At 39.0% G+C, this 12,500-nt stretch overlaps 1 pseudogene; it reads right to left on the bottom strand.

The window, feature by feature from the left end:
- The window catches only part of LOC125043026, a 14,019-nt pseudogene that overhangs the window by 960 nt on the left and 559 nt on the right, over positions 1–12,500 (bottom strand).

Consider the following 12,500-nt stretch of genomic DNA (forward strand, 5'->3'; position numbering starts at 1 on the left):
CAGATACTCTCCGATGGGCGGCTTGATTGGAGAACCATCATCGCCGAGAATCACCAGGTTGGGGTTCGCTCCCTTCTCCAGCAGGAGTTTCAGGATCGGCAGGCGGTTGGAGATCCCTTCGCTGCAGGCCATGTGCAAGGGCGAGCCGATGATGGGGGAGCTGGCGTTCACGTTGGCTCCTGGTGGAAGAAGAGCGTCGTCACTCACACCCTTCACTCTCTTTAACTAGCTCTTTACGTTCGTTATATACGTTTATACGATCGTTGTATATTAACATTCTTACGTTCGTTATATACTAACATCTGCTCTTACGTTCGTTAAAACGCTAAATATATCCTAAACCAGGTCGCTGAAACTACATTCATCAATTTCAATCATCACCCAACGACCCCCTGAAGCAACACGAATAAACAAAAATTACCATTGTCCAGCAGGAGTCGCACCAGTTCAACGTCGCCCTTGAGGATGGCCAGGTCGAGGGGCGTCGGCTTGTTGTACTCGGCCTCGAAGTTAACTTGAGCGCCTTGCTTGAGGAGGAGGTTGACGATGGGGATGGAGCCCGAGAGGACGGCGTAGTGGAGGACGGACCTGTTGAGAGGGGACAGGTTGCAGGGGCGGGAGGACTCAGAGTGAAGGTATTGCCACCTGAAGGAAATAATCACTCGTCAAAAATGCCCTACTTGATTCAGTTTGTTTGAAAAAAAAAAAAAATCCCTTTCTTGTTTCTGTTCTTCGCGATATTAGTTTTTTTTTTCCTCACTGTTTCTAATTTGGTTAAAAGCCAATCGGTATCTAAGCTCCATGTCACACAGCAAATAAAGAGAATGCAACCCAGGCAGAAATAAACTCACAGAAACACTAGAATAGAAACACTAGAACAATTTTGTATCACAAAGAACAAAAAAGACTAAAATCTAAATCAATATTCAAACCCACGCTAAGGTACATATATCCAATAATAAAATGAAATTCAAGAAATGCATACTAAACATGCCAACAGCAATAGACACATCATTAAATCAATAATAATACATATAAACATTTGTTTTGAACACGTATATCTTTTAGGTAAGTGCGGATGTACTGATGATGGGTTTTAGTGTGTGAATTCATATTTCTTTGTGTGTGGAGAATCTGTCTCCGTCTTAGAGTTTTCATGAAATAAAACAGGCAGAACAAATAAAATACATGCAAATAGCTAGTCCTTGAAAAAAAAAAAAAAAAAAAAAAAAAAAAACATATACATACATACATATATATCCCCTTGCCGACGGGTACGACGGGTAGACACGTGCTATGCCCACTATTAAGACTTGTTTGATTGTTTTGACACATAGATGGCTATACTTGTACTAAGTCACCAATGAGCCAGTTACGAGTACTGCCTGTCTCGCCCTTTTCTTTGATTTACGAAATATTTTACGTTATCTTATTTTGTTGTTACTAATATTAAAAAAAACATTATAAATCACTTAAAGTTGCAAGGTCTACTAATTGACTCCTTTGAGGCTAAGCACTAGCAGAGCCATCTATGGGCAGACATTTCACAAAAAAAATATAGTAAATGGGCACAGCATTTTCCCCATTTTTTGTTCATTTTCCCCGGCGGCATTGGGATATATATATATATAATTATATATATAATTATATATATATTCATATATATATATTCATATATATATAATCTTATATCTATGAATAAGTACACAAACACACACACACACACACATATATATATATATATATATATATATATATATGTATATGTATATATACATATATATATTTATATATATTCATATATATATAATTATATATCTATGAATAAGTATATAAATGTATATATACATACTTATATGTATATATATGTATATGTATACATATTTATTCATATATATGTATATGTATACATATTTATTCATATATATGTATATATATTTATTCATATATATGTATACAATTATATATAAATGTATATGAATATGTATACATACATATATATATTCATATATGTATATGTATACAAATATATACATACATACATATATATATATATATATATATATATATATATCTACACACACACACACACACACACATCATGCATGAACTTTGTCTTCGGTCATACTTACACAGGATCAGTAATATAAGGAGTGCTTAACAATGCACGGGGAGGGATGTATTATGTACAGTACAAATCGCACAGTGAAAATATACACAAAGACAAAAGGAAATGATAACGGGGCAGGGATTTAAAAAAATATATAAACTGTAGTGCGTGTAAATTTACCGAAAACGAATAAAAGAAGAGAGGAAAGAAGGATCGACATTTTGGATATGTAAGCGATCAAAATTCAAAAATATATAACACACCTGTAGTCATGTCGACCCTCAGTACGGGCGTTGACGTCAGCGCCGAAGGAAATGAGGAGGAGGACACTCTCAAGACCCTGCGGGGCGAGAGATCAAAAACCCGTGATGATTTTGTCGTGAGAATCCTAAAGGCGAAGGAGGAAGAGGAGCAGAAGGAGCAGGAGGAACAGGAGGAGAAGGAGGAGGAAGTGGAGTAGAAGGAGGTTGAGGAGGAGGAGGAGGAGGAGGAGGAGGAGGAGGAGGAGGAGATGAAGAAGAAGAAGAAGAAGGAGGAGGAGGAAGAAGAGGAGCAAGAGAAGGAGGAGGAGAAGGATGGGGATGAGGATTAGGATGAGGATGAGGAAGAGGAGAAGAAGAAGGAGGAGGAGCAGGAGGAGGAAAAGGAGGAGTATTAGCATTAGCAGGAGGAGGAGGTGGTGGTCGAAGGTCAAAGGCAAGGACTTAAGGGAGGAAAGCATGAGGGGGCAGCCAAGAAGAGGAGGGAAGGTGTGGACGTGGACGATCTCAAAAATTGTGGTGACCTGGAAGAACTAAGACAAGGTGAAAACATACGGACAGGACCGAGAAAAAAGCGACATTTTCCGAGGTAGGAGGAAGACATCAAGGAAAGACAAAGATGCACAGGATCTTGATTTTGTCCTAAGATATGGTGTGAGAAAGCGGCCTTAGATTATGTTGCTTGTCCTCAACGCATGGATGCCTTTTTTGTACTGGTGATGGTAGTATGTCAAGTCAAAATGTTAAGTGCGTAGTATATTTTGGCGTGACGTTCGGAGATGATAAGAAAATGACCACTGAACATTAAAAAAAAAAAAAAAAATAGAATGTGGCATTTGCTGACATCTTGGAATATCCAGATAATGGAGAAGGAGAGGGTAAAGACCAAAAGGTTATATGCATTTGATTAAATCAAGGTTAAAGAGAGTTCGTGAAACTTAAAGGCAAAATTTCGTGGTCTGGTTACTGCACACAGTTAAAGCTGGAACATTATGAACATACTCAATAACAAGGCAATATATTCTAAATTAACAATATTGTGTAAACGATATCTATAATCGGGCAATAATAGTAAAACAAGTGAAAAAAAAAAAAACGTAAAATCATATGGAATAATAAAAGACAACATACCTTCTGTAAAACCAATACTTAACATCAAAATGTACTCGTGTTCATATATTATTAATGGTAAATTACTACTACTATTGTAAGTAAAAAAAATATATATTTTGGCAATAAAATACCTTAGAAATATACCATTATATTAATCAAAATCTTTCATGCAAGAATGAACAAAGTGCCATGCATATCAAGCACATCCAAGCAAGCAAAGCGAAAGTCATGACACAAGTGCTCAGTATCTTCGAGAAAAATAGCGGGCATCTCACTCTACCTACGTGACCATTCTCATATCATTGTCGCTTCGTGTACTCTGGTACTACCTTCGGTTATGTTATTTACCAAAAGGGCACACTTGCTTTTGATTGGTTGAAAAGGGGAGTACAGAGAGCTCTTTTTGTTCCAAGTTGACCAATGGTGAGTGACTCATACTCTGCCATTTTGACCAATCACATTCGCCGAATAGCAAAGGTTGAGGCCAGCTACAGAGAGACGACTATACCTAATATGCAGCCAGGGAGATCATCTTGCTTTACTCTGTCCTCTTGTGAAGCTTCATTGCACAGTCTGTGAACACCCTGCAACTCTAGCCTCTTTCACTTGGCTCCTGGCTGGTGCAGCAAGAGAGTTAGCATGGGGTATTTATTATTATTATTTTTTTTTTAAGACGAAGCAATCACACTCCACCACTGCATTATGGGGAAAGAAAAAAAAAAAAAAAGGAAAAAAAAAAAGAAGGAAACAAAAACATAGGCAGGATATAAAGCCTAAAAGCAGAATCTCTCGTTGAGTGTAAATAATCGGTGATCGACTGACGCTAATTTTTTAAAAAGGTTTTTGTTACTATTGTTTGAAAATGTCTGACTTACATCACCGGAACGTCCGCATATACGACCTATATGTAATGCTTACACAGAGTGAAGCTGCTTGCCGGCACTGAATAAATTTTTTAACAAATTAAATCGAAGAAAAAATGATAAAGCAATACAAGAACAGAATCCATGCACAAAAACACAAATGAAAATGAAAGTACTAATTATGAGAGCCAATGCCGGCACAGGGGGAGACTAAATGCTATAGGCCTCTACCGACACAACTTCGCCCAGTAAAAGAATGGTCTCGAAAGCAACGCAAGTTACCCAAGGAAGAACTATGAGACAACTAAATGCGGGTGTCCCAGTACGAAACATGTCTCAAACGTGCACGTTTACTGGGCACGGGCAACATCTGACCATGGCTCCTTCACAGAGACACTTAATTAATCTAGTGTGTCACATACTGCACGTTTGTTTTTCACTAGACTTAATGCCCTCGCAACTGCAATCTCTTTGAACGAATTCAATTAAAGAATCGTATTTATTCTCGAACAACAGCTGGGAGCAATGGCTGCCCGTATTGTGTCGGCGAGCGCTTTCTAGCTCACGTGTGGGCGTAGAAGGACCTGGTTCACCGCCCTTGGTCAGCTGAAAGGTTGAGAGGAGGAGCCACGAGGGCGCCATCCCACACACCCATCGCCTGGTGCAACTGCCAGTATCTTTACACTAGCTAATATAAGTCTACTTGGTCTTCAAATACAGACAAGAAACTAAAATACAGTGTTGAAAACTGAATCCGATTAAAAAATATCTAATTTAGTTAGAAAATAATCTACTTGACATTAAGAACCTCAAACTTCATACTTTTGGAGAACAAACTAGATGCTTGCAACTGACGATTCGCGCCAGGGGGTGAGTGTGGGAGGCTTCGGAAAAGTTCAGCCTCAGAGACAATACACAAGGAAGAAAAGAATGTAGACATGGGTGTGTAGACGGAATTTATCCCTGTCTTTAGCACTTTATAAACGTCATGTATTGATTCATACGCGTATTGTACATGCAATTAAGTGCTTCAATAGATTTTACTTAATTTCTAAGGCAGAATCAGGGTACCAGATCAAGCAGAGTGACGCATAGGGTCTAGACTCTTTCTTTTTCTTTTTAAGTTCTCATTCATTGTAAAAAAAAAAAAAAAAAAAAAAAAATAGTAATGAGGGAGGCAAAAATTTTCCTGCATGTTTTATGAACTCGCAAATTTTGGTATTTTGGCATGGACGTACTCGCGAAACCGCATAATTCAGACACGAAATTTGGAATATCTATCAGTTTAATCAGTGACCATCAGATATTTACAGTTCCTCGCCAAGAGACGTTTAGTAATTTATGGTCGAATCTATTGTTAAGTATAATAACTGATCTGCAGTTACAAATTGGTTTCAGTGTGTGTGTGTGTGTGTGTGTGTGTGTGTGTGTGTTGTGTTGTGTTGTGTTGTGTTGTGTTGTGTTGTGTTGTGTGTGTGTGTGTGTTGTGCGTGTGTATTTTAACCTTAAGAACGTGTGTATGTGTTTGAAATAAATACAGCTTGGTTTAATGGATAAAACATTTGAGTCTTACTACTGCTTTTACCTGAGACGCAACTTTCACGATTTAAACTGTATGGTGCAGGTGAAATTTACTGCTAAAAATAGATAAATAATCAAACACACACACACTCAAAAAAAAAAAAAAAAAAAAAAAACGAAAAAAAAAAAAAAACGCCAAAACACCCTGTAGACCTAAGGGTGATGTTGGAAAAAAATCACAAGCAAAAAAAAAAAAAAAAAAAACATGTGAAATAAACACTCAGAAAAATAAGAGAAAGGGGAAAAAAGGTAGGAAGAAAGGTTCAAAGAAAGGCTTAAATGAACGAAGAACCAGGTCCTCCCTTCCCCTGCCCTCCCCCCCCAAAAGCAGCTATTCACTCACCCGCAGCGACTGAGCGAAGTGTCGAAGGATTTCTGGGCCGGTGATGTTGTCTCGGTTTTCCATCTCTTCTGACGCATCCTTCGGGAGAGAGAGAACGACTCACGAACGGGAACGAGGCATTAAGGAAAATCAATGGGCAATCTGCACACAACTCAGCGATTACAAGAGAGAGAGAGAGACAGAGACAGAGACAGAAAACGGGGTGATGAAGAGGATTTATGCCGTTAAAGAAAATGGGTTTGGGTTAAGGGTGGCTTTAGAAAGTGTAAGAGCATGTAAGCCATGTGTGGTGCTAAATATATACTAGGCGAGGGCTCTGACAGGAGGATGGCTTAGCAAATACTACTAGCGCGGTGTTAAAAGCTCCATGATTAAGAAGGAAAACAGAGGATGACTGAAGTATATTTCCAATAAATCGTCATCTTCAAATTTATCCTACACCGCATTGTAGTTTTATGCCCACAGCTAAGAGAAGTCATTAATGTTCACGTTTAATATCCAGCGTTTCGGAGTTACAAGGGATAAAGCGCGGGAGATAGTATGGTTAGATTTAAATTTAGTAAGCAGATGAAGGCATATTTTACAAAAGCCTTGTCAAGCACGAGCAAGGAAAAATAGTAATTGGTGCTCTAAAGGTAACGTCAGTATCTGGTGCATGTCAATCCTCGCATTTTTTCGTGGTATCTGTTCCATATCTTTATATATGCATGTATACATATATTTATATATATAAATATATATATATATATAATATATATATACATATACATACATATATATACATATATGTATATATATATCTACATATATCTGTGTGTGTGTGTGTGTGTGTATGTGTGTGTATGTGTGTGTGTGTGTGTGTGTGTGTGTGTGTGTGTGTGTGTGTGTGTGTGTGTGTGTGTGTGAGTATTCATATGTATGTATGCGTATATATATGTATGAGTGTACATATATATGCACACACATTTATATACAAGCATGGAACATATGCATACACCGTGTATATCAGGGTAGCTTAAGTATACCGATTTAATCTACCTTTTCTTAATTATACATATACATGCTCATCTGCAAGCCTAATCAACCATCATCAAACTAAAGGGGTCGTGCAGAGCAGAGCCAGTCACAAAAGTGAACTGAAGCAAGGCTACAGTGTTAGGTTACAGTTTCAAAACAAAAGAACACAGCTACTGGAGTCAGTTATCATTCACGTGGTTCGGCACGAGTTCAACTGTACAGTAGATTAGTACTCAAACTATGACTACTTCAACTAGTGTCTAACATCTATCGCTTTCAGGATCTATTTCCTTGTTTGAGTCCAGTCATTTCCCATTCTTCATTTCACTGTTATGTATCATGCAGTGTCGTTCAAGCTGTCTTTGCCCACACGATGATAGCTTAACAGGACCTTTTGTGATAACTGCATTTTGATATGCTCGTTAATTCAGCCGCTTTGAATGGATCTACACATTAACCACTAGGCAGCCAGTAGCTGGCAATCCCAGACATTAATAAAAGAAGAAAAAGAGGATATATGTTGAAAAAAAAAAAAAAAAAAAACGCAGACAAGCAAACAAAATAAAAGAAGAAACGGATCTTCATTTGCAGTCCACAAAAGATCCTGTGCCTCCCCCAACACGCCCTCGAGAGACCTACCTGCTGAAGACGGCAACACTTCATGAGAGGCGTGAAACCCTGTCTGTCGCGGGAATTGGGATCAGCGCCGTATGAGAGGAGGAGGTTCAAGAGCTGTATGTTCATGGGGTTGATGAGGTTGATCTCCGAGCCGAAGAAGTACTTGGCATTGGGGTTCGCGCCATTTTCCAAGAGCAGTTTGGCGGCGTCGTAATGATCGTGCTGAAAAGTGTTCGATTACGGTTTTGTAGGTTTGTTATTTGCTTTTATATATATAATTTTTGTATCTCCATGTAGGAAAAAAAAAAAAAACTAAAGAAATAAAGAAATACATAAAATATAGATTACACTCACGCAAAAAGTAAACAGAAACGGGCAAACAAAAGAAAAGCTATTTAAATCATCCTTCCTCACCTTCAGAGCCAGTCTCAGAGGCTCGTCCCCAGCATCTGTAGGAAAGTCATCGTCGAACTCCGGAGGAATATTGAAGTTCACCTGCGCCCCGTTCTTGAGCAGCACCTCCATCATGTCTGTGTAGCCCGTGCTCAGCCGACAGATGCAAGGCCGTGTAGCCGATCTCGTCGCGGGCGTTGATGTCACATCCTGAAGGAGGAGGTGAAGATTGATGGGTGGACAGGGGGGATAGAAGAAGAGAGAAAAGGGGAATAAAATGGAGATTAATTTTGGTTGGAGTTTGGAGTGAGAAAGGTGTAGAGCGAGGTTTGGTATGGCACGATGACTTCATTGAGATTCCTGAGTCCTGAGAATGCACTGAAGAGTAGGTCCCAACAACAACATTAATTTCATCCAAAAAGTACAAGGTGATAATTGTTAAAAAAATATACATACCTTCACCAATGAGGAATTCAGCTGCCTCGGGATACCGCTGCCATACAGCATAATGCAAGGGAGTTAAACCTTGTGTCACTGAGTCTTTCACCTGCAGAAAGAAGAGCAGACGCCGAAATCAGCAGAAGTCGGTGAGTATTCAAGCCTAACATTTACCAAAGTGTACATGTTTCAAGATCTCCAAAAGGCAGATGGAAAGAAAATTTACCTTCTATTATATACATTTTTTTTTTTTACTTGCCAGCTTTATTAATAAAAAAATATATCCCAGCACTCACGTTAGCCCCACACTTGAGAAGAATCTTCAGCTCATCCAGGGGCGCCAGACGGACGATAGCATCAGCAAGTTCCCGCTGTATGTTGGCGTGTCTCTTTTCTTTCCGGTTCTCGTCTATGCCCTCACGCTCCTCCTCTGTCTCTGAGCTCTCGGACACTTCCGGTTCCTCGGCCTCGTCGGCTTCGAGGATGAGGTCTGGGTTGACGATTTCCATAGGCATCCTGAGGGGGAGAACAGTTGAACAGTTGAGTCCCTGGTTTTCATGTCTGGGACTCGAATGGTATGTTTCCCCACCTTTGAATGACACTGAAGAGCAAGCAGACAAAGGAAAACAAAGATACTGTGTATAGAATATATAACATAACCGAAAGTTTAAATAAAACATCAGACAATCATAAAAAAAAAACATGAAATAATTCCACAACATCTGGGACACACCAGAATCCTAGACACTCAAGCGAAACACGCGCGCAATGCAGGGAAGAGAGAGAAAAAGAGACAAAAACAACAACAGAGCTTGAAATCTGTTCTAGAATTATAACAACAAACCCTAAAGTTCATTCACCCTTTAGCACAGAATCCTAACATCATGGACGAAACCATCTTTCTGAAGTTTCGTAACCTATTATAAGTGGGATCAAAGTAATTCCTCAGCAGCGCCACAGGATGGCAGTCCAGCAGCGATTCACAGGTAGTTCGGCGCCGACAGAGATGTCCATAAATATCTTGGTACCTTTGCCAAGTTCCTGCACCACCCACCGCCTTCACCGCTTGATGCTCTGCCACCTACCAATCACGATCCTTGGCTCTTTGCTTAGATTAAAAGTGTATTTGCATCGGCGTGTTGCTATGGTAATGTAGGTATGCATGTACACGTTTGTATGTGTTTTTTTTATATTTTTTTTTATGTTGTTGGTGGCAGTGTTTTGGTTTGTTGGTGGTAGTGTTTTGGTTGTGTGAGTTTGTGTGAGTTTGTGTGTGTGTATGTGTGTGTGTGTGTGTGTGTGTGTATGTGTGTGTGTGTGTGTGTGTGTGTGTGTGTGTGTGTGTCTGTGTGTATGATGTATGTGTATTTGTAATTGTATCTATATTTGACTCTCTATATATAGTATGTATACGTATAGTTGCACATAGGTTGAAGTTTCTATTCCTGAAGCATATGTTCATCCTTTGTCCGTTTAGTATCAGCCGTGTTTATTTCCAAGGCATACGTACATATACAAAAGCACTCCCATCGTTGGCCTTATGAGAAAACTGCCGAGGAATGTAATCGGATAAACAGACACTGCGAAGGAAGTAAAGAATGGAAGCAGAATATAAAGAAGAGTAATGAAAGTTTAACAGATTCAGATATTTGTTTCAGAAATTTGTAACAAAAATATTTCTTGTTCCTTACATTTTTTTTCTTATATTACTTAAATGTATTTCCGATATGTGATATCCATTCCATGCAGTCCGTAACGTAATTGTAAGAGCCTTTCCGGATAAGCCATTTCAATCCTTCTTTCAAAGAGCATTGACTTTCAATTCAGCAAACACTACCAAAGTAAAATTACGAAAATTTCAGAAGAAACAAATGGAAAACTGTCTTCTTCAAACTAACACACACAGGAAGTGACCTGCCCAAGCAGCAACCGGCTAGAGGCACCGCAGCAACGAGTGCCACTCTGGGTCATCGGCCAGTGCCAAGCTGTGACATCACCTGCGGGACAAAAGACGCCAAACTGTCTGTAAAGGAGAGAATTTCCTCTGGCCTTTGTTGCTTCTGAGATCGGAGGAAACACGCACTAAGGACATGTGCGCGTGGGTTCCTTTAGCCCTTAACAGTGCCGATGAAGATCTTGAGTTTGCTTTACAACGAAAGGAATATATATTCTGATTCTTATTCTATGTTAATTTTGATATCGAACTTGAAATGGATAACCAATGTGTCTCTTAGATTATCAAAGAAACTAGGCTCTTTCTTGGACGTCTGGCTGACCTCTTATGACCTCTGGGTACGACTTCTTGCCCTTCATCCCTCCTCCTACCCCCTACCCTCCCTCTGCCCCATCGGCCGTCATGGCATTGCCCCCTAGCGACACCTTAGGGGCTACTACGCCGTTTCCTTGTGCCGTCTTGCGCAGCGCTCCGCGTCCCGAAGGTGCCAACGCCGTGTGACTTTGTTAAGGCTTCCACGTCACAAAAAAGGGTGAAGTGCCAAAAGGGGGAGGGGGTGTCACGGGAAGAGAGGTGCCAAGAATAGAGCGTGCTTCCCAGCCTCGTGGGAGAACACGATGAATCGGTCAAATGTTTTTCTTTACTGATGCTCGGCAATGAGTAGGTGGATGGGTGGTTGAGGGGGTGCCCCCGTAGTGGATGCTCTGTGTATCCATATACATATAAATACGCATTTATGGGTATGTTTATGTATTTCGTTATATATATATTTGTGTATATGAGTTGAAGAGAAGAGAGTAAGTTAATTTATATATGCATACGTATGGATACTTATGTGCATTTTGTTCATAAGCATGTACACACATAATATGCAGAGATTACAGTGTCTGAAAAGTTACTATATTTGTCCATTATAAGTGGACTAATATAAGCCTATGCACACTTGGGAGAGATGCTCGTTTGTTTTTGTTTACGAATGCAAGGCGAACACGTGGTTTCGCTCGCCCAGATGCCCTTGCCATCGCAGAGCTCAGTGGTTCATTTAAGCTATTTCTCTGGAAATACCAGGTCAGCCAGTTACACGGAACGGAAGCAACCCAATTGAATAATCTACCGGAAAAGAAAGCATTTTGGCAGGGTTCAGAATTGAGGTTAGGTACTGATAATGTTTTACAAACACGCTGTTTGGCGCATAGGTGTTTTACTGAATATTGCTGACGTCAGTGCTTAAAGAAATAAACAAAGGTTGAACACTCATAGTGAATCCCTGAGGAGACTCGGTAATTACAAGGAAACTTGGCACTGCACGCATTTTGGCGTTCACTCTTGGACCATTGACTGTTGACCACGTGGTCTTTGTTTACATCAGCTGCTCAGTTATACATTGTCCTTTGCATTAGTAATATGATTATTATTGTTTTTATTAATATTAACAAAGTGACGGTCATCATCATATACCTTATCATTATCATAATCATGATTTTCATTATTTCTATTATTAATATTATTATTATTATTATTATTATTATTATTACTATTATTATTATTATTATTACTACCTTTCTTATCAGTATCATAATCATCATCATGAACACCATTATGCTTATCGTCATTATCATCAATATTATCAATTATTATTATCATTATTATTATCACTATTATTATCGTTATCATTATCATTATTATTATTATTATTATTATCATTATTATTATTGTTCTTTTTCTTATTTTTATTCTAATTTTTATTATCATTATCATTATTACTAACATTATCATTATCATTACTATTATTATTATCATCATTATTACT

Source organism: Penaeus chinensis, chromosome 33 (assembly GCF_019202785.1).
Source record: "Penaeus chinensis breed Huanghai No. 1 chromosome 33, ASM1920278v2, whole genome shotgun sequence".
Taxonomy (NCBI): Eukaryota; Metazoa; Arthropoda; class Malacostraca; order Decapoda; family Penaeidae; genus Penaeus; species Penaeus chinensis.